Source organism: Tachyglossus aculeatus, chromosome 2 (assembly GCF_015852505.1).
Source record: "Tachyglossus aculeatus isolate mTacAcu1 chromosome 2, mTacAcu1.pri, whole genome shotgun sequence".
Classification (NCBI taxonomy): Eukaryota; Metazoa; Chordata; class Mammalia; order Monotremata; family Tachyglossidae; genus Tachyglossus; species Tachyglossus aculeatus.
Window position 1 is genome coordinate 43,303,877 of NC_052067.1, and position 25,488 is coordinate 43,329,364.

The following is a 25,488-nucleotide window of genomic DNA, read 5'->3' on the forward strand; positions in this document are numbered from 1 at the left end:
ACTTAGATCGCTGCCCTTTGGGCATTTGCTATTCTCCCCACTTTCAGCCCCATACCAGCTATGTACATATCTGTAAATTATTTATCCATATTAATGTCTGTCTCCCTCTCTATGCTATAAGCTCAGTGCGGGGAGGGAATGTATCTGTTATATCATCATACTGTACTCTCCCAACCACTTAGGACAGTGTTCTACATGCAGTAAGCACTCAATAAATACCATTGATGGATCTTGATGGATCTAAGTCAGACTGGTTATCAGCTTTTAACACCCTAAGTGCTCTTCCTACTCTTTGGGGCACACAACCCATGGCATGCATGGAGATACAGCATGGTTTAATGACTAGAGTATGTTCCTGGGAGTCAGAAGAACCTGGGTTCTAATCCTGCCTCTACCACATGTCTGCTGTGTGACCTTGGTGCAGTCATTTCACTTCTCTGTGCCTCAGTTCCCACATCTGTAAAATGTGAGCCCCATGAGGGACAGGGACTGTGTCCAATCTGATTGACTCTGCACACTGGCTCTTAGATCAGTGCTTGGCACATAGTAAGCTCCTAACGAGTACCATCATTATTATTATTATTATTATTATTATTGTCATTATTGTTATTGTTATTATCCCGGGGCTGACCAGTCTAAGAACTAGGAAATGGCATCCGGACATTGTACCCCAAAGCTCTCCTTCTGGCCTCAGGGAATTCTGAAGAAGGGAGACTCATTCCTGTTTGCTGGCATATGTGAAGCTGGGGTAGCAGGGACCAAGATCAACCAGAGAGATCATTTTGACTCTTGATATCTTTGAAGACAGAGCTATCTGGGCTTTTATTATTAATTATTATGATATTTGTTAAGTGATTACTGCGGGTCTAGCACTGTTGTAAAAGCTGGGGTAGATAGCAAGTTGATCAGGTTGGACACGGTCCCTGTCCCACATGGGGCTCACAGTCTAAGTCGAAGAATGATGAATCTACTAAGGGGAAAAGGTATTGAATCTCCAGCTAACCACTGAGGAAACTGAGGCCCAGAGAAGTTAAGTGTCTTGACCAATTGGTAGAGTTGGGATTAGAACCCAGGCCCCTGATGTCTAGGCCTGTGCTCTTTCCACTAGACCACACTGCTTCTCTGGGCTCCTACTACAGCTATTTGGGAATGTCAAGCCTAAACAGAAACCATTATTATCAGAACATCATTGCAGATATTGTGCAATTTGTCTCTTTTTTCTCATGAGACTGTTTGTCCATCTACTTCTTCTTCTGGTTCCTCTCATTTCCATCTGTCATCCCAAAGAAGGGGAAGGAAGGATGCTTTGGTTGGGTGAAGGGGACGGAGGCATCTGAAATGGGGGTGGGAGGAAGTGGTACACTTCATCAGGTGATCATCAACCACAATGACCAAAGAAGTCAGTGGGATGACCCACTTGATCGTATTTTTTTCACTTATTCCATCAATGGTATTTATTGAATGCTCGCTATGTGCAGAGCCCTGTACTAAGCCCTTGGGGGAGTACGATACAACAGAATTAGAAGACATGTTCCCTGCCCATAACAAGCTTTACTGTTTAACTCCTATGAAGCAGGCCCTTCAAACATCAGTGAAGACTGCTGACAATCCCAGTCCAGCTTTGATTTCATTCATTCATTCATTCATTCATATTTATTCAGCGCTTACCATGTGCAGAGCACTGTTCTAAGCACTTAGGAAGTTCAATTTGGCAACAGATAGAGACAATCCCTACCCAACAACGGGCTCACAGTCCAAGGAAAGAGCAGAGAAACAGCATGACCTAGTGGATAGAGCATGGGCCTGGGAATCAGAAGGACCTGGGTTCTAATCCCGGCTCCACCACTTGTCAGCTGTGTGACCTTGGGTATGTCTCTTCACCTCTCTATGCCTCAGTTACCTCATCTGTAAAATGAGGATTAAGACTGTGAACCCCATGTGGGATGGGGACTGGGTCTTACTTGATTAGCTTATATCTACCTCAGTGCTTAGGACAGTGCCTGGCACACAGAAAGCATTTAACAAATGCCATAAAACAAGAAATGGGGTGGGGGGTGGGGTCTCTTAAACCAAGCTCTAGATGGAAAAGATCCTGAACTCTGGGGGTTGGGGGAGGGGATGATTGCCAGGAGCTACTCTTATCAACATTTACTCAATCAATAAATCAGTTAATCAATCAGTAGTGCTATGTGCAGAGCACTGTACTAAGTCCTTGGGAGAGTACAAGACAACAAAATTGGTAGACACATTCCCTGCCCATAACGAGTTTACAGTCTGGAGGAATAGCAACTGTGACTTGCTATACTTCAATCAATCAATAGTATTTATTGAGCACTTGCTCTGTGCAGAGCTCTGAACTAAACACTTAGGAGAGTACAGTTCTTGTCATTAGTATCATTATTATGATATATGTTAAGTGCTTTTTGTGTGTTAAACACTGTTAGTTACAAGTTAGATTGGACTCCGCCCTTGTCCCACATGGAGACACAGTCTAAGTAGGAGAAGGAACAAGAATTAAATCACCACTTTACAGTTGAGGAAACTGAGGCACCGAGAAGTTAAGTGACTTGCCCTAGGTCACACGACAAGAACTGGCAGAGCTGGAATTAGAAGCCAGGGCCTCAACTGCCAGGTCTGTGCCATTTCCACTAGGCCATGCTGCTTTTCAAAGGGACCAGAGTCTAGAGGGGAACATAGACATTAAAATCAATCAGTAAATTATAGCTATGTACGTAAGTGCTGTGGGGCTGAGGGTGGGGTGAATATCAAGTGGTGGAGCTGTCAGGAGACAGATGTAGCAACACAAAGGAGACCCAACTTTGAGTCTCTAGTCTCACAATAACATTCCCTAAAACTAATCCTAACCCTAATTAGTTTTCTTCTAACAGCCCCTTTTTTCTCTTTCTGTCTCTGCCTTTCTTTCTCTCTGTCTCTCCCTCCTCTCTGTCCCTTTCCTCATAAGCTTGCTCTTTGTTGTTTTTCCCCAAGCATGTGAACTTCGGAAGTAGCGTAGTCTAGTGGATAGACCCTGGACCTGGAGTCAGAAGAACCTAGTTCTAATTTCGGTTTCTCCACTTGTCTGCTGTGTGTGACCTTAGGCAAGTCATTTCACTTCTCTGTGCCCCAGTTATCTGTAAAATGGTGATTAAGACTGTGAACCCCACGTGAGACACGGACTGTGTCCAACCGGATTAACTCGTATCTACCCCAATGCATAGTACAGCATCTGGCACACAGTAAGAGCCTTACAAATACCATAAAAAACTGTCAGTAATAACAATAACGATTGTTGGATTTATTAAGTGCTTACTCTGTGACAGTCATGGCAGCCAAGCATGGGGTAAATACGAGATTATCAGGTCCTACATGGGGCTCACAGTCTAGGAAGGAGACAGGTATGAATCCCCATTTTGCAGATGAGGGAACTGAGGCACCAAGAAGTGAAGTGGCTTTCCCAATGTCACACAGCAGCCAGTGGCAGAGCCAGAATCAGAACTCAGGTCCTCTGACTCCAAGGCTCCTCTAATTCCCAGTAGGCCACATTCCACGTTGTCAGGGATCTTGTCTACCAGTTCTGTTGTATTGCACTCTCCCAAGTGCTGAGTACAGTGCCTTGGACACAGAAAGCACTCAATAAATACCACTGATAGACTGAAGTTTCCCTTGTTGACCATATGTCCGACTGGGCCACTGAAGTCCAGCCCTTGGGAAGGTGGAATTTACTGCTCCTTTTCTAAATCACATTAACCTCTGTTGGGTAGAGAGCGTGTTTCCCTTGGGTATATTTCACTCAGTTACGTCATTTGTGTTCAGACCTCCGAGAGCCACAGTGAAACCATTCTGCTTTCTGCGAGGGGACTGCCGGAACCGAAACCCGAAGGAAGCCGTGCTGGGGGTGAGACATTGGGGTGAGACATTGCCTGAACGCTCCTCTCCCATCTGCCTTAGATAACCACCACGGGGCTTTGTTTGAACTGGTCTCTGAAACCCCTCCAGGGCCCTTTCACACTGGGGGTAGTCTATCAGACTCTCCCAAGCTTTAGTACAGTGCTATGCACAGAGTAAGCGCTCAATCAATATAATCCATCTATCAATTGATTGGTTGGTCAGATTGTGGGCATTGAGGGAGGGCACAAATAATTTAGGACAAAAAAAGAAAAACCCATAAAGACTGAAGCCTATCTGAATCACTGGAAGAACTGACAGTCAGTAAATTAGTCAATCGTATTTATTGAGCGCTTATTGTGTGCAAAACACTGTGCTAAGCACTTGGGAGAGGACAACAGAACAAAACACTGTGCTAAGCAGTTGGGAGAGGACAACAGAACAATAAACAGACATATTCCCCACCCACAATGAGCGGAAGACAAACATTAATATAAATGAACAAATTATGGATGTGTACATAAATGTTGTGGGGCTAACAGAGGGGAGAATAAATGGAGTAAGTCAGGGGGACGCGGAAGGGAGTGGGAGGAGAGGAAAGGAGGCCTTAGTCAGGGAAGGCCTCTTGGAGGAGATGTGTCTTCAATAAGGCTTTGAAGGGAGGGAGAGTAAATGTCTGTCAGATATGAAGAGGGAGGGCGTTTCAGGCCAGTGGCAGCACATGAGAGGTCGGTGGTGAGATAGATGAGATTGTGATGCACTGAGAAGGATAGAATTAACGCAGTGTTATGGAGGAAGACAAAAGGAAGTGGGACTGTGGGACTCCCACCTATATCCCTAGAGCCTGGGATAATCTCTCTGGGACAAATTCCACCAATTTGACCATTCAGGCGCAAATCCCTCCCAGTGATTTGAAATGCCCTGTCATCAATGGGGACAACAGGAGAGCCAGGATTCCAGTCTCCAATTGGAATGTCTAATTGAGACCTGCAGAGGAACTGCATGGCCTATTGGACAGACCACAGGCCTAGGAGTCAGAAGGACCTGGGTTCTAATCCCATTTCCGCCACTTGTCTGCTGTGAGAATTTGGGCAAGTCACTTTACCCCTCTGGGACTCAGTTCCCTCATCTGTAAAATTGGGGATTAAGAGCATGAGCCCCATGTGGGACAGGGACAGTGTCCAATCTGATTAGCCTGAATCTACCTACCTCAGCACTTCGAACAGTGCCTAGCACATAGTAAGCATTTAACAAATATCGTTAAAAAAATCTTGACAGGCTGGATGGCTGTTGATTTCCTTCCAGCTGCTGAGCTGTAATGTGACCTGGGGTGAAGGGGCCGTTGTTAAATGACATCATTCTGGAGGCTCTTTGGAAGAGAAGCCTTTTAGCAGATAACACTTGACCCCAAAATAAGACATCTTCCTACTGCCTGACTAGAGAATGGTGACTCCAGGCAACCTAGTAAGTGAAACCTAAAAGCAGCAGAATAGCCAGGGCCTGGGAGTATCATGTTTAGCAAATGATGGTTGTGCCTTCCCTTAAAATGTGGGAAATTTTTAATTTCAGCTTGGGTTTAGCTTCAGACTTTTCTGATGGAGAATCCTTTATTAGCAGAGGACCTAGAGTCATAACATCAGGCTGGCTAAAGAGCATTTTATCATTATGACTAATAGTAGCAGTAGTAGCAATAATATTATTATTATTGGTAGTAATAATAATAACAATGGCACCTTGAATTTGGTTAGCACTTTCATTTTACCAAAGAGCTTTCATATCTCATTTTATCCTCACAACATCCTGGGGAGGTAAGCAGAAGCAGACATTATTATTCCCATTTTACAGATAGGCAACTGAAGCTCAGAGAGATTAGTGTTTTGCCAGAGGTCACCTAGCAGGACAGTGGTAGCTTTGGGACTGGAACACAGATTCTTGACTCCTAGACCTGTCCTCCCTCCACTAGAACACTCTGCCTCCCTTTTTATCAATCAGTGAATAGTATTAATTGAGCATTTACTGTGGGCAGAGCACTGAACTAAGCGCTTAAGAGAGTACAATATAAAGAGCTGGTAGATGTGATCCCTGCCTTTAAGCAGTTTACAGTCTAGTCGGGGGACTTTGACTCTCACTGCTTCTCATTACAATTGCTTCTCATATGACTGATTGGTTGATTGAGGAATGTGAAAGTGTGGTGATTGCCCCAACCACAAACAAAGCAGCAGCTAGGTCAAAGGTCCTAGTTGCGTCTCTTTCCCTCAGGAATTACCTGAAAATGGTGAGGAGGCTGTTTGATGTATGTGAAGAAAACAACATTTATCTTTGTCTAGGGTCTGGCCTCATTTTAAACCGCAAGATGTTGGCACCTGGGCAGAAAATAATAGTTTCAGCAGATGCACTCTTCCAGCAGAATTGATAGTCTACATTTTACCTTTCAGACTGGAAATCTGAAAGGAATTATAGCTCTCCCGAAAGGTCAAGTTGGACTCAGTTTGAATCAATCTGTGATATGTATAGCCCACTTACCCTATGCAGAGCACTGTACTGAGCCCTTGGAAGGGTACAATAGGGTTAGTAGCACCTAATCCATTGTCCACTAGTAGCTTACAATCTAGTGAGGGAGACAGACAGTGAAGAAAATTAGAGAAGCAGTGTGGCCTAGTGGATAGAGCATGGGCTTGGGAGTCTAAAGGACTTGGCTTTTAATCCCCGTTAAACCACTTATCTGCTGTATGACCTTGGGCAAGTCACTTAACTTCTCTGGGCCTCAGTTACTGCCTCTGAAAAATGGGGATTAAGAGTGTGGGACAGGGACTGTGTTCAACCTGATTAGCTTGCATCTCCCCCAGCGTTTAAGTACAGTGCTTGTCAAAGAGTAAGCACTTGACAGACACCATAAAAAATTACAGAGAGAGGGAATAAACAAGCATAAAGATATGGGGTGATAGACTGTGTGCTTAGGGGGCAGGGATTCAAGTCCCTAAGTGACTCCCTAGAGGGGAATTAGCATGGGGAGATGTGTGAAAAACAGGGATAATAACAATGGTAGTGTTGTGGTAAATTCTGTTTTTTCCACACAGTGGCTGGGAGAGTCCCACCCTCCAAGCCCAACCTTTTGTCCGGAATGTAATCAATTTAAACCCCTTTTTCAGAGGATCATTGAAAGTGTCTGATTGCATGTATGGGAAATGAGGCAAGCGGGGAAACTGTGCCTACTACCATTAAAAACAGAACAAAACCAAAAAATAATAACAAGAAAACAACCTATCCACTAGGCCATGCTGCTTCTCTAATTTTCTTCACTGTTAGTCTCCGTCACTAGATTGTGAACTACTTGAGGACGGGCTGGAACCCAGATTTTTTTTTGATATTTTTAGTGGGTTTTTAAAAAAAATCATTCTTTCATTCAATCTTATTTATTGAGCGCTTACCGTGTGCAGAGCACTGTACTAAACACTTGGGGTATTTGTTAAGCACTTATTTGTGTACCAGACATTTACTAAGTGCTGGGATAGATACAAGCTACTCATGTTTCACACAATTCCTGTCCCACGTGGGGCTCACACCTTAATCCTCATTTTACAGATGAAGTAACTGAGGCACAGAGAAGTAAAGTGACTTGCCCAAGGTCACACATAGCAGACAGAGCTATGGCAGGTCCTCCTGATTTCCAAGCCCATGCTCTTTCTACTAGGCCATGCTGCTTGTTCCATGCTCTCAGTCTCCAAATTCCAGGGAAACTGATTAGCTTGTATCTACACCAGTGCTTATACACCAGAATAAGTGCTTAACAAATACTGCAATTAGTAGTTATAGTAGTAGTAGTTGTACCTTAGATGAGTCATTTAGCTCCTTTGGGCCTCAGTTTCCTCATGTGTAACATGGCCTGTTCTTCCTCCCACTTGGACTGTGAGCCCTGTGCAAGACAGAGACTCCAACTCATTATCTTGTATCTACCCCAGTGCTTGGTACAGTGCTTCGAACACAGACAAGGCAAGACAACATGAGAAGCAGCCTGGCCTAGTGGCTACAGCACAGGTCTGGGAGTTAGAAGGACCAGGGTTCTAATCCCAGATCTGCCACTTGTCTGCTGTGTGACCTGGGGCAAGTCACTTCACTTCTCTGGGCCTCAGTTACCTTATCTGTAAACTGGGGATAAAGACTTTGTGTCCCATGTGGGGCATGAACTGAGTCCAACCTTATTAGCTTGTAGTGACCCCAGTGCTTAGTACAGTGCCTGGCACATAGAAGGTGCTTAACAAATACTATTTTTAAAAATTGATTAATAACCACCATATGGCCTCTTCTTCCTCCCCAGGACCAAATGATTCTGGGGAGACTTCCCTCTTTTGGTATTAATGAGAGGCTTGAGTAGATACGCAGGGTTACCGACTCAATGTTCATAACAGGGGTTACCATATTACCAACAGATAATTACTCTCTCCCACTTCAAAGCCTTACCGAAGGCAAATCTCCTCCGAGAGGCCTTTCCTGACTAAACCCTCCTTTCTTCTTCTCCTTCTCCCTTCTGCATCACCCTGACTTGCTCCCTTTATTCATCCCTCGCCCCAGACCCACAGCACTTAGCTCAGTGGAAAGGGCATGAGTTTGGGAGTCAGAGGTCATGATTTCTAATCCCCGCTCCACCACTTACTGGCTGTGTGACTTTGGGCAAGTCACTTAACTTCTCTGTGCCTCAGTTACCTCATCTGTAAAATGGGGATTAAGATTGTGAACCCCACATGGGACAACCTGATCACCTTGTATCTCCCCAGCACTTAGAACAGTGCCTTGCACATAATAAACACTTAATAAATACCATAATAATTATTATTATTATATCAAATTTATATTAATGTCTGTCTCCTCCTGTATGCTGGAAACTCGTTGTGGGCAGGGAATGTGTCTGTTTATTGTTGTATTGTACTCCCCCAAGCACTTAATACACTGTACTGTAAGCGCTCAATAAATACAATCAAATGAATGAACATGGATAACCAGCACCCCGCATCCATCGATTGATGTGACAGGGCTCAAACTGCTCTTCCCTACCCATATAACTGTGGTATTTGTTAAGCGCTTACTATGCATCAGGCACTGTACTAAGCACCATATGTCATTCTCCCCAATGCCATCCTGACAGTCAGGGAGAGCTGCGTTGTTTAATCCCTTATCGGATGTCAGGTGACTGGCTAGAATCTGTGTCGGCTTCATTGCCAGCTCAGAGCCACTGCACTGTCTGCCACAGAAAGAGAAGTCAACAGGAGGGTCTGTCTGTCTGGCAAAACATAGATGACACCTGATCCCCTTACCAACTCTGGTGAACCGTACTCTCCCAGGCACATCACCCCCCTTCTAAAAATCTCCAGTGGTTGCCTATCAACCTCTGTACCAAACAAAAACTCCTCACTATTGGCTTCAAAGCTCTCCATCACCTTTCCCCCTCCTACCTCACTTCCCTTCGCTACTTCTACTTCCCAGCCCGTGCACTTTGTTCCTCTGGTGCTAACCTAATCACTGTGCCTCGTTCTCACCAGTCCTGCAGTCGACCCCTGGCCCACGTCCTACCTCTGGCCTGGAACAGCTTCCCTCTTCAAATCCACCAATCACTCTTCTTCAAAACCCTACTGAAGTTGTAGATGGTACTACCATCCTTCCCCACTCACAAGCCCGCAACCTTGGTGTTATCCTTGACTCCGCTCTCTCATTCACCCCACACATCCAACCTGTCACCAAAACCTGCCTGTCTCCCCTCCACAACATCACCAAGATCCGCCCTTTCCTCTCCATCCAAACCGCTACCTTGCTGGTTCAATCTCTCATCCTATCCTGAATCCTGACAGGATGACTGCATCAGTCTCCTCTCTGATCTCCCATCCTCCTGTCTCTCCCCGCTTCAGTCTATACTTCACTCTGCTGCCCGAATTATCTTTGTACAGAAATGCTCTGGGCATGTCACTCCCCTCCTCAAAAATCTCCAGTGGTTGTCTGTCAACCTACGAATCAAGCAGAAACTCCTCACTCTCGGCTTCAAGGCTCTCCATTACTTCATCCCCTCCTACCTCACCTCCCTTCTCTCCTTCTACAACCCAGCCCGCACCCTCTGCTCCTCTGATGCTAACCTCCTCATTGTGCCTCGTTCTCACCTGTCCTGCCGTCAACACCCGGCCCACGTCCTTTCCCTGGCCTGGCATGCCCTCCCTCCACACACCCATCAAATTAGCTCTCTTCCTCCCTTCAAAGCCCTACTGAGAGCTCACCTGGAGGACTTCCAAGATTGAGCCCCCTTTTTCCTCTCCTCCTCCCCATCACTCACTGGCCCTACCTCCTTCCCCACCCTACAGCACTTGTATATATTTGTACAAATTCATTACTCTATTTATTTTACTGGTACATATTTACTACTCTATTTTATTAATGATGTGCATATAGCTATAATTCTATTTATTCTGACAATTTTGACACCTGTCTACATGTTTTGTCTTGTTGTCTGTCTCCCCCTTCTAGACTATGAGCCCATTGTAGGGTAGGGACCATCTCTACATGTTGCCGACTTGTACTTCCCAAATGCTTAGTACAGTGCTCTGCACACAGTAAGTGCTCAATAAAAACAATTGAATGAATGAAGACACACCTCCTCCAAGAGGCCTTCCCAGATTAAGCCCCCTTTTCTCAGCTCCCCCTCCCTTCCACATTGCTCTTCCCCCTTTCTTCCTGCCCCACAACACTTATGTATATGTGTATATATCTATAATTCTATTTATTTATATTGATTCCCATTTATTTGTTTTGATGTCTGCCTGTCTCCCCCCACTCTAGAATGTAGGCCCATTGTGGACAAGGATTGTCTCTCTTTATTGCTCTATTGTACTTTCCAAAAGCTTAGTACAGTGCTCTGCACACAGTAAGTGCTAAATAAATATGATTGAATGGATGAATGAACTTCTCTGCACACAGAAAGTGCTCAGTAAATACCAATGATTGACTGATCATGAGCAATGAACTTCACGTCCAACAGTGAAGGAGGAGGAGAAAAAAAAATTGAGGCACCTCATTTTCATCTACATCCTGTGTAGATCAAACTTTCCACAGTTTCTGAAGCTGACGCCAAGCAAGATAAAAAGTCTGAAGCACTAATACCCATTTCAGGCTTTGGGTGATTCGATCATAATATTTTCATTTCGACTCTTGGCTAAATGCCCTTTTTCACATCTAAGCTAGCTGCAGAATAGTTATATCCAAGCTTCAGAAATGAGTTGGTTTTGCCTCTTGAAGTCGTAAATTGGCTTCCTGTTTTCATTCCAGGAGCCAGTATTGCCAGTAGCCACCTTCTTGATTGCAGACATTTTTAAGAGTCTTTTATGCATGAAAACAAAATCCATTCTGTGGAGGAAGAGAAGAGTGTGAACAAGTGTCCTTTGCCCAGAAAATGATGTAAGTCAGGGGAATTATGTCTTGTGGATTAGACAACAGATCCTCCCTCCTACAACCTCATAGCTTTCCATCTGAGGCCAGACAGAAACAATAACCCTAAACTACCGGCAAGGATTGTGACTACCAACTCTATTGTCCTCTGCTAGTCAGTGGTATTTATTGAGCACTGACAGTGTGCAAAACACTGTTTTAAACACTTATCACAGTTCTTAGCCCCACACCCATAAGCACCTCATACAATATTCTACATACGGGAAGCCCTCAGTTAAAATAGCATTGATTGACTGATCTACCACAAAGCTTGTCCTGCCTACTCTGCTAATCCTCATCCAAAGTGCTTTCTAAGTCAGAAATTCTAAGTTATCGAGCTGAAGTCAATCAATCATATTTATTGAGGGCTTACTGTGTGCTGAGCACTGTACTAAGCCCTTGAGAGAGTATATAACAAAACAAAGTTGATAGGCATGTTCCCTGTCCTCAAAGAGCTTACACATAATGAGCTTACACAATTAGCTTGATTTAAATAAATTATGGATATGTGCATAAGTGCTGTGGGGCTGAGGGGTGGGTAAATAAAGGGTGCAAATCATAATCCAAGGGTGACACAGAAGGGAATGGGAGAAGAGGAAATTAGGGCTTAGTTGGGGAAGGCCTTTTTGGGGGGTATTTGTTAAGCACTTATTGTGTTCCGGGCACTTTACTAAGCACTGGAGTAAATACAAGCTGATCAGGTTGGACACATTCCCTGTCCCGCATGAGGTTTACATTCTTAAACCTCATTTTATAGATGAGGGAACTGAGTCACCGAGAAGTAATTTGACCAGTGTCACGCAGAAGACGAGTGGCAGAGCCAGGATTAGAACCCAGAGCCTTCCAACTCCCAGACCCAGGCTCTAGCCACTAGGCTAAGCTGTAGAGGCGATGTGCTTTTAATTAGGCCTTAAAAGGAGGGAGAGAAATTGTCCAGCAGATAAGAAGCTGAAGCAGAAGAAAATGGAAGATGGGAAAGCTAAAGAAGGTGGACACTGATCTGGCAGTGTCTAGTGAAGTCAGTGTTTTGATTCTGTCTTTTCCAACTCCAGTGAACCAGCGAGGGAAGACTTTTCTTGCCTGTAGGAACCTGGGCATTGATTTCCATGGCTGGTGTCATCTGTGGAATTGTAGTTTATCTTAAAGGTTCCTTGTAATGAAGGACGGAAAGGCCCCTGGGGGCTTAGTGTCTCTTTCTGGGAGACCATTAAGAAGGAAAGTAATTTGGTGATATGCCTTACTGTGCATCAGAAAAGAAAACAGGGTGCAAAAGGCTGGCAGGATAAACGGCACCTGTAGGAGTGGAAATGTTGACTACGTTCTTGTACTCCATTGCTTCCTTTATTCATTCAATTGCATTTATTGAGTGCTTACTGTGCAGAGCACTGTACTAAGTGCTTAGAAAGTACAAATTTTGCAACAGAGACAATTTGAATGACTGTTTCCCATACTAGATTCTGAGCTCCTTGTAGGCAGAGATCATGTTTGCCTACTCTATTGTGTTCTCCCACTGTATCCATCAATAGTTTTTATTGAGTACTAGAATGTAGACTACAGTCTAGACTGTAAGATCCTTGTGGGCAGGGAATATGTCTGCCAACTCTGTACTCTTCCAAGAGCTTAGAACAGTGTTCTGCATAGTGTAAGTGCTCAATGAATGTGTTTGATCAATTGATATTGTACTAAGTGCTTGGGAGAAGGCAATAGAGTTGACAAGCCAGACCCCTGTCCACAAGGTGCTTTCAGTCTAGCCCTTGGTATAGTGCTTTGCATGAAGTAAGTGCTCAATAAGTACTGATTGATTGATTGAAGGGATTTTCCTGCATTCTTTCTCCTTTCTTCTTTCCATGCATTCTCAGCTTCCTATCCATACATACAAGGTTTCATTTCTGAATTCATTCTATCATATTTATTGAGTACTTCCTATGTGCAGATCACAGGACTAAGCGCTTGGGAGAATACAGTAAAACAATAAACAGACACTTTCCCTGTCCACAGCAAGCTAACAGTCCAGAGTCTAGATATGTTTAAATATCTCTATACTCTGCTGGTCCTTCTGTGATTTATTTAATTGTCTTTCTCCCCCACTAGACTATAAACTCCTTAAGGGCAAGGATTAAGTCTACCAACTCTGTTGTATTCTACTCTCCCAAGTGCTTAGTACAATGGTTTGCACATGCAGTAAGCACTCAGTAAAAATGTCATTCATTCAGTTGCATTTATTGAGCACTAGCACCGTACTAAGCATTTGGGAGAGTACAACATAACAATAAACAGGCACATTCCCTCGCCACAGCGAGTTTAGTCTAGACCATTGAATTGATTCATTGATGTGTCTACCAGGCCCTCCTTCACTTCTCCCTTTCTTCTCTGTTCCATCTTTTCCCTTCCTTCTCTTTCTAAAGCAATAAATAGAGTTCCCAATATTCAAATATCCTATCCAGGATACTTCCTTTGTAAAGAAAGTGTGTCAAAGTGGATGGGAATGAGAGAATGGAACCGTAAAGTGGAAATTCAATACCTGATCACCCTCTTGCTTAGATTGCAAACCTCATGTGGGACAGGGACAGTATCCAAACTGATAAACTTATATCTACCCCAGTGCTTGGAACGGTGATTGATGCACTCTAAGTGCTTAACAAATATCATTTAAAAAAAATGATTGGAGATCTGAAGAAGGGAGTCCTCTCAGGATCACATCCAGAGAGTTTCCAGTACTCTACCTGTCTCAGCTATGAGAGGGAGAGTCAAGCAGGGGGCTAGCCATTCCATTCCTAGCTTGGGCAGTGGCTAGCGAGTGGAAGGAAATCTGCTACAAGTCAAAACTCACCTGTGCTGGGCAGCAGTGGCATGTGAGAGAGTCAAGGGTGGAAACTCAAGTGAGGAAGAAGGCAGTGGTAAACCACTTCTGTAGTTTTACCAAGAAAACTCTTTGGATGAACTACCAGCACGATTGCAGATGGATGTGGGGCGTTCTGGGAGAGATGTGTCTATGGAGCCACTATGGGTCGCAAATTATTCGATAGCATAAGACAAGAAGAAAGGAATTGATTGGCAGGGTGCCTGATAAAATAAAGTGAGCAGGAAATGGATCGAAACAGGTGTCACCTGATGATCAAGGACGGCTCATAAATCCCCTAAACTTTCATTGCAGAATATAAGTCCAGTTCATTTCACAGAATCCTTACAACAGCATCCAAATGCATTTTCTCATTTTACCGGTCATTATTATTTTGGAGATGGCAACCTAGCCTTCTTTCATTAAGATGCAAACGACGTGATCTGCCACTTTCCATTAGGCAACATACAGACCCTCTTGCTCAGAGATAAGACTGAGAACTTTTGAAAGGGCTGTTTGGCACAACAGGAGTGAAGAGCTAGACAAGTCAATGCTACTTTGATTTTCTAATGCTCATTAGTGATGCTTTATGAAGCGTATCCCCAAACGGTCAGGCCAAAACATCCTCATAATAGAGGTCGGTGTGCATGACTCCTTCCCCAGCAAACCATGTAATCAATTGTATTTATTAAATGCTTACTTTGTGAAGAGCACTGTGCTAAGCACTTTGGAGAGTTCTATATAATAATAATGATGATGTTGGCATTTGTTAAGCGCTTACTATGTGCCAAGCACTGTTCTAAGTGCTGGAGGGCAAGGTAATCAGGTTGTCCCACATGGGGCTCACAGTCTTATTCCCCATTTTCCAGATGAGGGAACTGAGGCACAGAGAAGTTAAGTGACTCGCCCAAAGTCACACAGCTGACAAATGGCGGGGCCAGGATTAGAACCCATGACCTGTGACTCCCAAGCCTGTGCTCTTTCCTCTGAGCCACAGAGTTGGTGAACTTTCAAGAAGATACCCTTCGCATCAACAGCTTGAACTTGTAAGCTCAGGAAGAGGAATCATGAGGATTAAGGGAATTTGTTCAATTCCAGCTGGCCATCTCTAGTCCTGCTCCCTAAACCTCAATCAAAAGAAGGGATCTAGACTCCATTTTTGATCTCTGTAGAGAAGTCAGGTGAATGCAGATCTAGAATGCCTGTTACTAGATCCTCTGCGGGGCTGGGAAGGGTTGATAAGTCTGGGGAATGTTTCTCGGCTCTTGAAGGGAAGGACATTCTGATGATTTAAAGCCACAAAGATGAGGGGGCTTAAAAGTGATGTGTTCACCAAGGGGTGCGCAAGAAATTTGGCTTAGGGATGATGATCTGGTGATGGTGGTCATGGTTGGGGGGGGGTGGTTGGGGAAGATTGGGGAGGAAGATTGTGATTGTGCTAAGTGTGGATTGGCGGGGCCGATGCTGAGTGTCCTGCTCCACTGGTTCAAGCACTTATCACATCCCATCAACCTCCTCACTGACCTCACTGCCTCCTGTCTTCTGTCTCTTGCTTAACAATGTAAGCAGCTAGGACACAGTCCCTGTCCAATATGGGACTCACAGTCTAAGAGGAAAGGGAGATGGGGCTTTAATACCCAATTTGCAGATGAGGAAACTGAGGCAGAGAGAAGTTAAGTGGCCTTCCCAAGGTCACACAGCAGGTAAGTGGAGGAGCGTGATTAGAATCCAGTTCCTCTGACTTCCAGGCCTGTATTCTTCCCACTAAGCATGGGAGGAAGTCCATTCTTGGACTGGAAGATTCTTGGAGGATCCTCTTTGGTATAATAATAATAAATACATCTCTGAACAATTTAGCTCAGACATGGAAATGCGTCTGTTCCTATATCCCCAGGGTCTGAAAGAAATCAAACTGGGTCAAAGAGAAACCAGTCAGAGGGTTAGAGAGTAGCAGTGTATTCTGTGTCTCCTTTCTCTACCTTTCCAGTTTGTTTTTCCTGGGAACGTGTGTCTTGAGAGAGGCTCATTGAATCTAGACATTGTAGGCAATGTCTAGCAACTCTATTGTATTGTATTACTTAGACTGTGAGCTCTAAGTGGGACAGGGACTGTGTCCAACCTGATTATCTTGCATCTACCCCAGTGCTTAGAGCAGTGCTTGGCATATAGTAAACACTTAACAAGTACAATAATAATGATAAGACTTTATAGAAAGCAGATGCTTGTGTTCTCTGAGCAGAAAAATGACCACAATAACATTAATACCTTAATTTTTTATAGCACTTTACAAAGGCTTTATAAGGCAGAGCAACATAATAATAATTATTATTATGGTACTTCTTAAGTGCTTACTATGTGCCAAGCATTGTTCTAAGCTCTGCGGTACGCAAAATCAGGTTGGACCCAGTCCCTGTCCCACATGGGGCTCACACTCTTAATCCCCATTTTACAGATGAGGTAATGGAGGCCCAGAGAAGTGAAGTGACTTGCCAAGGTCTCACAGCAGACATGTGATGGAGTTAGGATTAGAACCCAGGTCCTCCTGACATCCAGGCCTCTGAGCTATCCATTGAGCCACACTGCTCCTCTGATATAGTGAAAGAGGTCTGATCCAGAAGCCGGAGAACCCAATTTAAAGTCTGAACTCTGACACTGGGCTGCTGTGTGACTAGAGACAAGTCGCTGAACCTCTCTGTATTAGTATTAATAGTATCGAAATTGTTAAGCACTGACTATGTGTCAAATACTGTACTAAGCGCTGGGGTAGATACAAGTTAATCAGGTTGGACACAATCCTGGCCCTATGTGGACTCACATTCTAAGTTCCTCAGTCTCCGTACCACAGTTCCTTATCTGAAAAATGGGAATAAAAGTACATATCTTCCAAACTACATCTCAGCGTTTCTGTGAAGGCAAAAATGAGATCGGTAACATGAGAGTGCTCTGGGACTAAGAGTTCTATACCAAACTCAAAGTATTATTCCATGTTGCAGATGATGAAACTGAGGGACAGAGAAGTTAAACAACTCTCCCAAGGTCACGCAGCAGGCCAGTGGCAGGTCCGGGACTCAAACCCAACTCCTCTGCTTCTGCTTCTAGTCAGTAGCTCTTTGGGAAACTGAAGTCAGAGGTGGGGGTGATTAGGAAAGAGGTAGGTTTGTTTTTTGTAAAAGTAGAAGTGGCCAACAACTTATGTGTCTAGTGTGCGCAAAGCCCTGTACTAAGTGCTTGGGGGAATACAGTAGATTTAACTCAGTAGGCAGGAGTGTCGAGAGAGAGAGAGAGAGAGAGGAATAGTTAGAAGTTGACCTTGGAAAGAACAAAGAGTGCAGAACTGGGGAGAAGCCAGTGAAAACAGCCAATGTGAAAGATGTGAGGTATTGGTGGAAATCCTTAAAGCCAGTCACGAGGATATTTTGCCTGATACCGAAGGAGATTGTAGCTATTGTTTTGGAGAAAGGATTGAGATATGTGCGGACTGACATTACAGGAGAATCACTGTGGAAGCAGTATATAATAATAATAATAATACCAGTGGTATTTATTAAGCACTGACTATGTGCAAAGCACTGTTCTAAGCACTGAGGAGGTTACAAGGTGATCATGTTGTCCCACGGGGGGCTCACAGTCTTAATCCCCATTTTACAGATGAGGTAACTGAGGCACAGAGAAGTTAAGTGACTTGCCCAAAGTCACACAGCTGACAAGTGGCGGAGCCTGGATTAGAACCCATGACCTCTGACTCCCAAGCCCGTGCTTTTTCCACTGAGCCACGTAGTACTGAAGGTGGGAGAGGCTGGAGGCCAGATACAATACTCTATCCATGCTACATAAAGAACTTGAGCCAAGATTGTAGCTGTTCTGACAGATAGGAAGAAGCAAGTCCGGGGAATGTTATGGAGGAAAAAACAGCAGGATTTACAGTTCTGTTGTATTGCACTTGTGGGCAGGGAATGTGTCTGTTCATTGTTATATTGTACTCTCCCGAGAACTTACTACAGTGTTTTGTGCACAGCAAATGCTCAATAAAATGATTGAATGAATGAATGAATAAAAGTACAGTGTTCTGCACACAGCAGGTGCTCAATAAATGCCATCGATTGATGGTTTGAAAGGGCATGCAGAAAGGCAGTGAGGATTTGATGATGATGACATCAAAGGGAGAGGGTTTTTGGAACACAAGTTGTTGCTATTGACAATCAATCCATCAGTCAATTGTATTTATAGAGCACTAACTGTGTAGAGAGCACTGTACTAAGTGCTTGGGAGAGTATGATATAACAATAGAACAGAACACATTCCCTGCTCAAAAGAGCTTATAGTCTAGAGGGGGAGACAGACATCAACATAAACAAATAAATTAGGGATATATGTATATAAGTGCTGTGAGGCTGAGGCAGGGTGACTAAATGGAGCAAATCAGGTTGATGCAGAAGGGAGTGGGAGAAGAGGAAAGGAAGGTTTAAACAGGGAAGGCCTCTTAGAGGAGATGCACCTTCAATAAGGCTTTGAAAGTTGGGAGAGTAATTGTCAGATATGAGGAGGGAGAGCATTCCAGGCCAGAGACAGGACATGGGCGAGAGGTCGGCAGCAAGGTAGACGAGATTGAGGCCTAGTGAGTAGGTTGGTTTTAGAGGAGCAAAGTGTGCGGGCTGGGTTGTAGTAGGAGAGTAGTGAGGAGAGGTAGGAGGGGGCAAGGGGATTGAGAGCTTTAAAGCCAATGGTTTAGAATGGAAAATGAAATTTCCAGTTTTGCAGACCTGCTGGTCTGGGAATACAGTCCTGGGCCATCAGCTAAAACTAAATTCAGATGAGATGGGAGACTGCTCATTCACTAATCTCAGAGCACAAGCTCGCTGGTGGTTTGGCCCAATTCCCACCCAGCCAGTCAATCAATCAATGAATTTACTGAGCCCTTACTGTCTGCAGAATACTGTACTAAGTGCTTCAGTCTGAACCTCTCTGTATTAGTATTAATAGTATCGAATTTGTTAAGCACTGACTATGTGTCAAATACTGTACTAAGCACTTGGGTAGATATAAGTTAGTCAGGTTGAACACAATCCTGGCCCTATGTGGACTCACATTCTAAGTTCCTCAGTCTCCGTACCACAGTTCCTAAACTGAAAAATGGGAATAAAAGTACATATCTTCCAACCTACCTCTCAGCGTTTCTGTGAAGACAAAAATGAGATCGGTAACATGAGAGTGCTCTGGGACTAAAAGTTCTGTACCAAACTCAAAGTATGATTCCATGTTGCAGATGATGGAACTGAGGGACAGAGAAGTTAAACAACTCTCCCAAGGTCACACAGCACTGACCTCTCCAGCAGGGCAGCCTCCACTTCCTGCCTGGAAAAATCACCCATCTGGGGCCAGTTCCCATCCACCCTTAATAGCTGTGGCAATCGTTAAGCACTTACTCTGTGCCAAGCACTGGGGTAGATGCAAGATAATCCAGTCAGACACAGTCCCTGTCCCAAATGGGGCTCACAGTCAAAGATGGAAGGAGAGCAACTATTAATAATTGTGGTATCTGTTAAGCACTTACTATGTATGAGGCACTGTACTAAGCACTGGGGTAGATACAAGTTAAAAAGTTTGGATATATTCCATGTCCCACACTGGTCTCAGAGTCTTAATCCTCATTTTTTGCAGATGAGGGAACTGAGGCTCAGAGAAGTAAAGTGACTTGCTCAAAGTCACTCAGTAGATAGGAGGTGGAGCCACGAAAAGAAGCCAGGTCCTTCTGACTCGCAGACCTCTGCTCTAACCATTTGATCACACTGCTTCTCTAGCATGAATCCTCATTTGACAGATGAGGGAACTGAGGCCCCAGGGAGAAGTGACTCGCTCAAGGACACACAACTGACAAGTGGAGGAGTGGGGATTAGAACCCAGGTCAGCTGGCTCAGGTTAGAGCACGGGTCTCTAACCATCGGACCACACTGCTCCAGGCTCCCCATCCACATCTGTCATCTCCATCCTAGACTCCCCTGAAGGCAGATCTTTCCTTTGGAAAACAGGTCCTTCCACAGACTCAGTTGGGGTGCCAATCCAAGAGGGAGAAAATCAGGATAGACTGCTGAGGGAAGTCATCAAAAGCAGGGCTGGGATCATGGTTCTTCCAAATTTGCTATTTCCTCACTCCGCTTGAACTTCTCTTTCACTCTTCCTTCTGCTTTCCTGATCCAGAACCACCACTTCTACCACCACAATCAGGCCATCGGTGGCATTTATGAAGCGTTTCCTGGTTGCAGAGCACTGTACTAAACACTTCAGCTTGAGAAGCAGTGGGAACTAATGGGTAGAGCCGGTGGCTGGGAGTCAGAAGGACCTGGGTTCTAGTCCCAGCTCTGACACTTGTCTGCTGTGTGACCTCAGGCAGGTCACAACTTTTCTATGCTTCAGTTCCCTCATCTGTAAAATGGAGATTAATACTGTGAGCCCCATGTGGGGCAAGGACTGTGTCCAATCTGATTATCTTGTACCCACCCCAGCATTTAGAACAGTGCCTGGCACATAGTAAGTGCTTAACAAATACCACAATTATTACTATTATTTATTCAATCCTCAAACACCATCACCATCACATCCATTTTTGTGCTCTTCGGGTATTTTCCCCCTTAGTTTCTGAAGATGACTGACAAGGGAGACTTGGGTTCTTATCCCAGCTCCACCACTTGTCTACTTTGTGACTTTGGACAAGTCACTGAACTTCTTTGTTCCTCAGTTTCCTCATCTGGAAAATGGAGACTAAATACCTACTCTCCATCTCCCACAGACCGTGAACACCATGTGGGACAAGGACTTGGTCTGATCTAGGACAAAGTCCCTGAGAAACAATGTGGTCTAGTGGAAAGAGAGGGGTGGGGAGTCAGAGGACCTGGGTTCTAATCTTGGCTCTAACACTTGTCTGCTGTGGGTGACCTCATGCAAGTCCCTTCACTTCTCTGTGTCTCAATTCCCTCGTCGGCAAAATCGGATTAAGATTGTGAGCTCCATGTGGGACGGGGACTATGTCCAACCCTATTAGCTTGAATCTACCCCAGTGCTTTAGTACAGTGACTGGCACGTAGTAAGTGCTTAACAAATATCATAAAAAAACTACATCAACGTGACTTTCAATGCTTTGACTCGCTGCTATTTTAAACCCCAGTAGTCTGTTCTCATTTAGTTCAATCTAACTTTTAGTTGATTTTTTTAAGGTCATCTGGAAAGAAGTCAGAAAACTCCATTACCCATTTGGCAAATGATACCCGCCCTCCTTCCTCGTGTTTCTAAACAGAAAAACCCAACAGGTCAGGGGAGAATGCAGATAGAGTTTTAACCACAGCTCAGATTAACGTGATCCTGTTGCACTTTGCCACTCTGATATTCATTCAGCCTGGAAAGAAGTTAATTGACAACCATAATCTGAGAGGCTGTAATACAAGGGGCTGAAGACATGTCGTTTATTACCTCTATAGCCGGTAATATTCCATTGGAAGCCCCTTTCCCAGGCCTCAAATAAAGTAAGTGCTTTACAAATACAATAATGATCAATTCCTCGAGGAGCAGCGGCAGAGGGTTAGAGGATTTCCCAGATTAAGCCCTCTTTTCCCTGGCTTCCTCTCCCTTCTGCATTGTCCATGCATTTGGATCTGTGATTTAGGGCACTTGGTATTGGCCCCACCCTTAGCCCCACGGTGCTTCTACACACACCTACAAATTCTATATCATATACATACTTTTATGATATTTGTTAAGCACTTACTATGTGCCAGGCACTGTACTAAGCCCTGGGGTAGATACAAGCTAATCAGGTTGGACACTGTCTATGTCCCACAAGGGGCTCACAGTCTGTTTTTTAATGGTATTTGTTAAGCATCTATTATGTGTCAAGCACTGACGTAGATACAAGCTAGTAGGCTCAGACACCATTCAGGTCCCATATGAGGCCCACAGTCTTAATCGCCATTTTACAGATGAGGTAACAGGCACAGAGAGGTTCAATGACTTGCCCAAGGTCACATAGCAGGGAAGTGGCAGAGCCAGGATTAGAATCCAGCTCCTCTGACTCCCCAGCCGGTGCTCGTTCCACTAGGCTCCACTGCTTCTGGAGATGTGAATTCAGAGCATCTACACTGAATTTGGTCCCCATGAGAACACAGCCTGACTACAAGGTTACCAGGGCTAGAGGGATGAGGAAGTACAGCCAACCCGCATTGTCCAGGAGACCTCCTTCTCCTCCTCCTCCTCCCCCCATTTCTCCTCCTTCTCCTGTTCCTACTCCTCTGTTCCTCCTCCTCTTCCTCTTTCTCCTCCTCCACTTCCTCCTTTTCCTCTTTCTCCTCCTCTTCCTCCTCCTACTCTTCCTCCTCCTCCTCCTGTCCCTCCTCCTCTTCATTCACCTCCTTCTCCTCTCTCCCTCTTCCTCCTCCTCCTCCTCTTCCTCCTGTTCTTCCTCCTTCTCCTTCTTTCTCCTCTTTCTCCTCCTTCTTTCTCCTCTTTCTCCTCCTTCCTCCTCCTCTACCTCTTTCTCCTCCTCCAATCCCTACTCCTCTCTTCCTCCTCCTTCTCTTTCTCCTCCATCCTTGTCCTCCTCCTCCTCTTTCTCTTCTTCCTGTTTCTCCTGCTCCTCTCCCTCCTCCTCCTCCTATTTCTCCTTCTCCTCTATCTCCTCCTTTGTTCCTCCCCTTCTATCTCTCCTCTTCCTCCTCCACCTTCTATTCCTCTTTTCCTCCTCCTCCTCTTAACTGGACTGAATCCTCTATTGTACTCTCCCAAGTGCTCTGTACAATACTCTATATACAGCAAGTGCTTAATAAATACAATTGATTAATTGATCCATAACGAGCACTGTACTAAATACTAACTTGCATCTACCCAGTACTTAGTTCAGTGCTTGACACAGAGTAAGCACTTAACAAGGTGATTGATCAACTAATTGTATTTACTGAGCGCTTACTCTGTGTCAAGTAAGCACACTGTTCTAAGAGCTGGGAATAAAATAGAGGCATGAGAACCTGACATGGCCACTGGCCCCAAGGGTGGACACAATTCAAAAATAAGGGGAGAGAATGGATCAGAAACAGACACACAAGGAAAGAAGAAATGAAGAAGACATAAAAAAATACACAAGACAGCAGCAATGGTAAATACAACAACATTAGGGCATTGAGCAGAGTGGCTCTTTAGTTTTAGGAAACACGCACAACTATCACCACCAACACCGCCTCCACCAGCCCAGAACACAATCAAGTCTTTTTTATTGTTGTTTTTATGGTATTTTTTAAGTGCTTACTCTGCACCAGGCACTGAACTAAATGCTGGAGTATTCATTCATTCATTCATTCAATTGTATTTATTGAGCACTTACTGTGTGCTGAGCACTGTACTAAGAGCTTGGGAAGTACAGGTTGGCACCATATAGAGATGGTCCCTACCAAACAACGGGCTCAGTCTAGAAGGAGGAGACAGACAACAAAACAAAACAAAACATGTGGACAGGTGTCAAGTCGTCAGACCAAATAGAATTAAAGCTAAATGTACATCATTAACAAAATAAATAGAATAGTAAATATGTACAAGTAAAATAAATAGAGTAATAATCTGTACAAACATATATACAAGTGCGGTGGGTAGGGGAAGGAGGTAGGGTGGGGGGATGGGAAGGAGGAGAGGAAAACGCGGGCTCAGTCTGGGAAGGCCTCTTGGAGGAGGTGAACTCTCAGTAGGGCTTTGAAGGGAGGAAGAGAGCTAGCTTGGCGGATGTGTGGAGGGAGGGCATTCCAGGCCGGGGCCGGGGGAGGATATGGGCTGGGCTAATTACGTTGGACACAGCCCATGTCCTACATGGGGCTCACTCTCAATCACCATTTTACAGATGAGGGAACTGAGGCACAGAGTAGCAAAGTGACTTGCCCAAGGTCACTCAGCAGACAAGTGGTGGAGGCGGGATTTGAACTTAGGTCTGTACTCTATCCACTAACCCATGCTGCTTCCACAGAAATTAAATCTGATTGAATTCTATCAGATAATTCTCAGCTGGATGGGCTATTGGTCTGACCCACTAATGGCATTGGTCACATCCAATGTTCAGGTGTCCTGCTGGTAGAGATGAGTCTTCAGTCAATCTATTTCCTGAGTGCAGAGGCTGTCTTTAAACTCTTGGGAGAATACAGTAGAGTCAAACGCACATTTTCTGCCCTCCAGAATTCATGGCTGTAACGGGGGAGATGAAGTCGAATCACATTTATAAATAATGGGAGCAGGAGGAGAAACAAGGATAAAGTAGGTAATGGTGCAAACTGAATATACATAAAAACAGAACTACTGAGGTTGCCTGTTCAGTTGAAACTCTTTGGGGTGTAGAGAATTCATAGGGGAAGTTTTCCTGGAGAAGCTAGGGTTTTAGAAAGGCTGTGATGGAGAAAAGGGTATTCAAACCAGGAGAAACAGTGAGAGAAAAGGGCCGGCAACAGGAGAGTCAAGACTGAGGTACGTTTAGGAGGTGATGTTGGGAGGAGTGAAACGTGGGAGCTGAGAAGCAATGGGTGAAGGCATGGGAAGCAGCTTGGCTTTGTGGAAAGAGCACCGGGTTCTGATACCGGATCCACCATTCATCTGCTGTGTAACCTTGGGCAAGTCACTTCACTTTTCTGTGCCTCAGTTCCCTCAACTGCAAAATGGGGATTTGATATGTGTTCTCCTTCCTACTTAGACTGTGAGCCCCACGTGAGACAGGGATTGTGACCAATCTGATTATTTTAAATCTACCCCAGGGCCTAGTATAACGCATGGCACACATTGGAAGTGCTTAACAGAAATGATTTTTAAAATAAGTGAATAAAGAGATGGATACGTAAGATGGGGAGAGCTGCTAAGGACCTGCAAAACCACGGATAAGGACTGTGTGTCCAATGGAGAGCTTTGAAGCAGTGTGGGTAGAGCCCGGCCCTGGAAGTCAGAAGGACCTGGGTTCCAATGCTGGCTCCGCCATTTGTCTTCTGCGTGACCTTGGTAATGTCTCTGTGCCTCAGTTATCTCATCTGTAAAATGGGGATTAAGACATGAGCCCTGTGTGGCACATGGGCTATGTCCAATTTGATGAGCTTCTAGCTACTCCAGTGCTTAGTACAGTGCCTGGCACACAGTAAGTGCTTATGAAATACCATGATGATAAATAAATAAGTGGAGAGAAGGGTGCTGAGTGACACTCCAAGCAGCAGAATGGAGTTCAGACTAAATGGGACAGAGTAAATGGGAGAGAGGCTGGAGACTGGGAGCCCATCAGGGAGGCCAAAACAGCGAACTAATTG

The 25,488-nt window shown here is 44.7% G+C and overlaps 1 protein-coding gene and 1 non-coding gene across 2 annotated transcripts in view; both read left to right on the plus strand.

The window, feature by feature from the left end:
• The window catches only part of STAC (SH3 and cysteine rich domain), a 95,666-nt gene that overhangs the window by 4,099 nt on the left and 66,079 nt on the right, over nt 1-25,488 (plus strand). The gene's annotated exons all lie outside the window — the stretch shown is intronic.
• On the plus strand, nt 14,029-14,166 carry LOC119925127. The gene has a single exon (XR_005449795.1). It is a non-coding gene; the product is annotated as a small nucleolar RNA SNORA7 (small nucleolar RNA).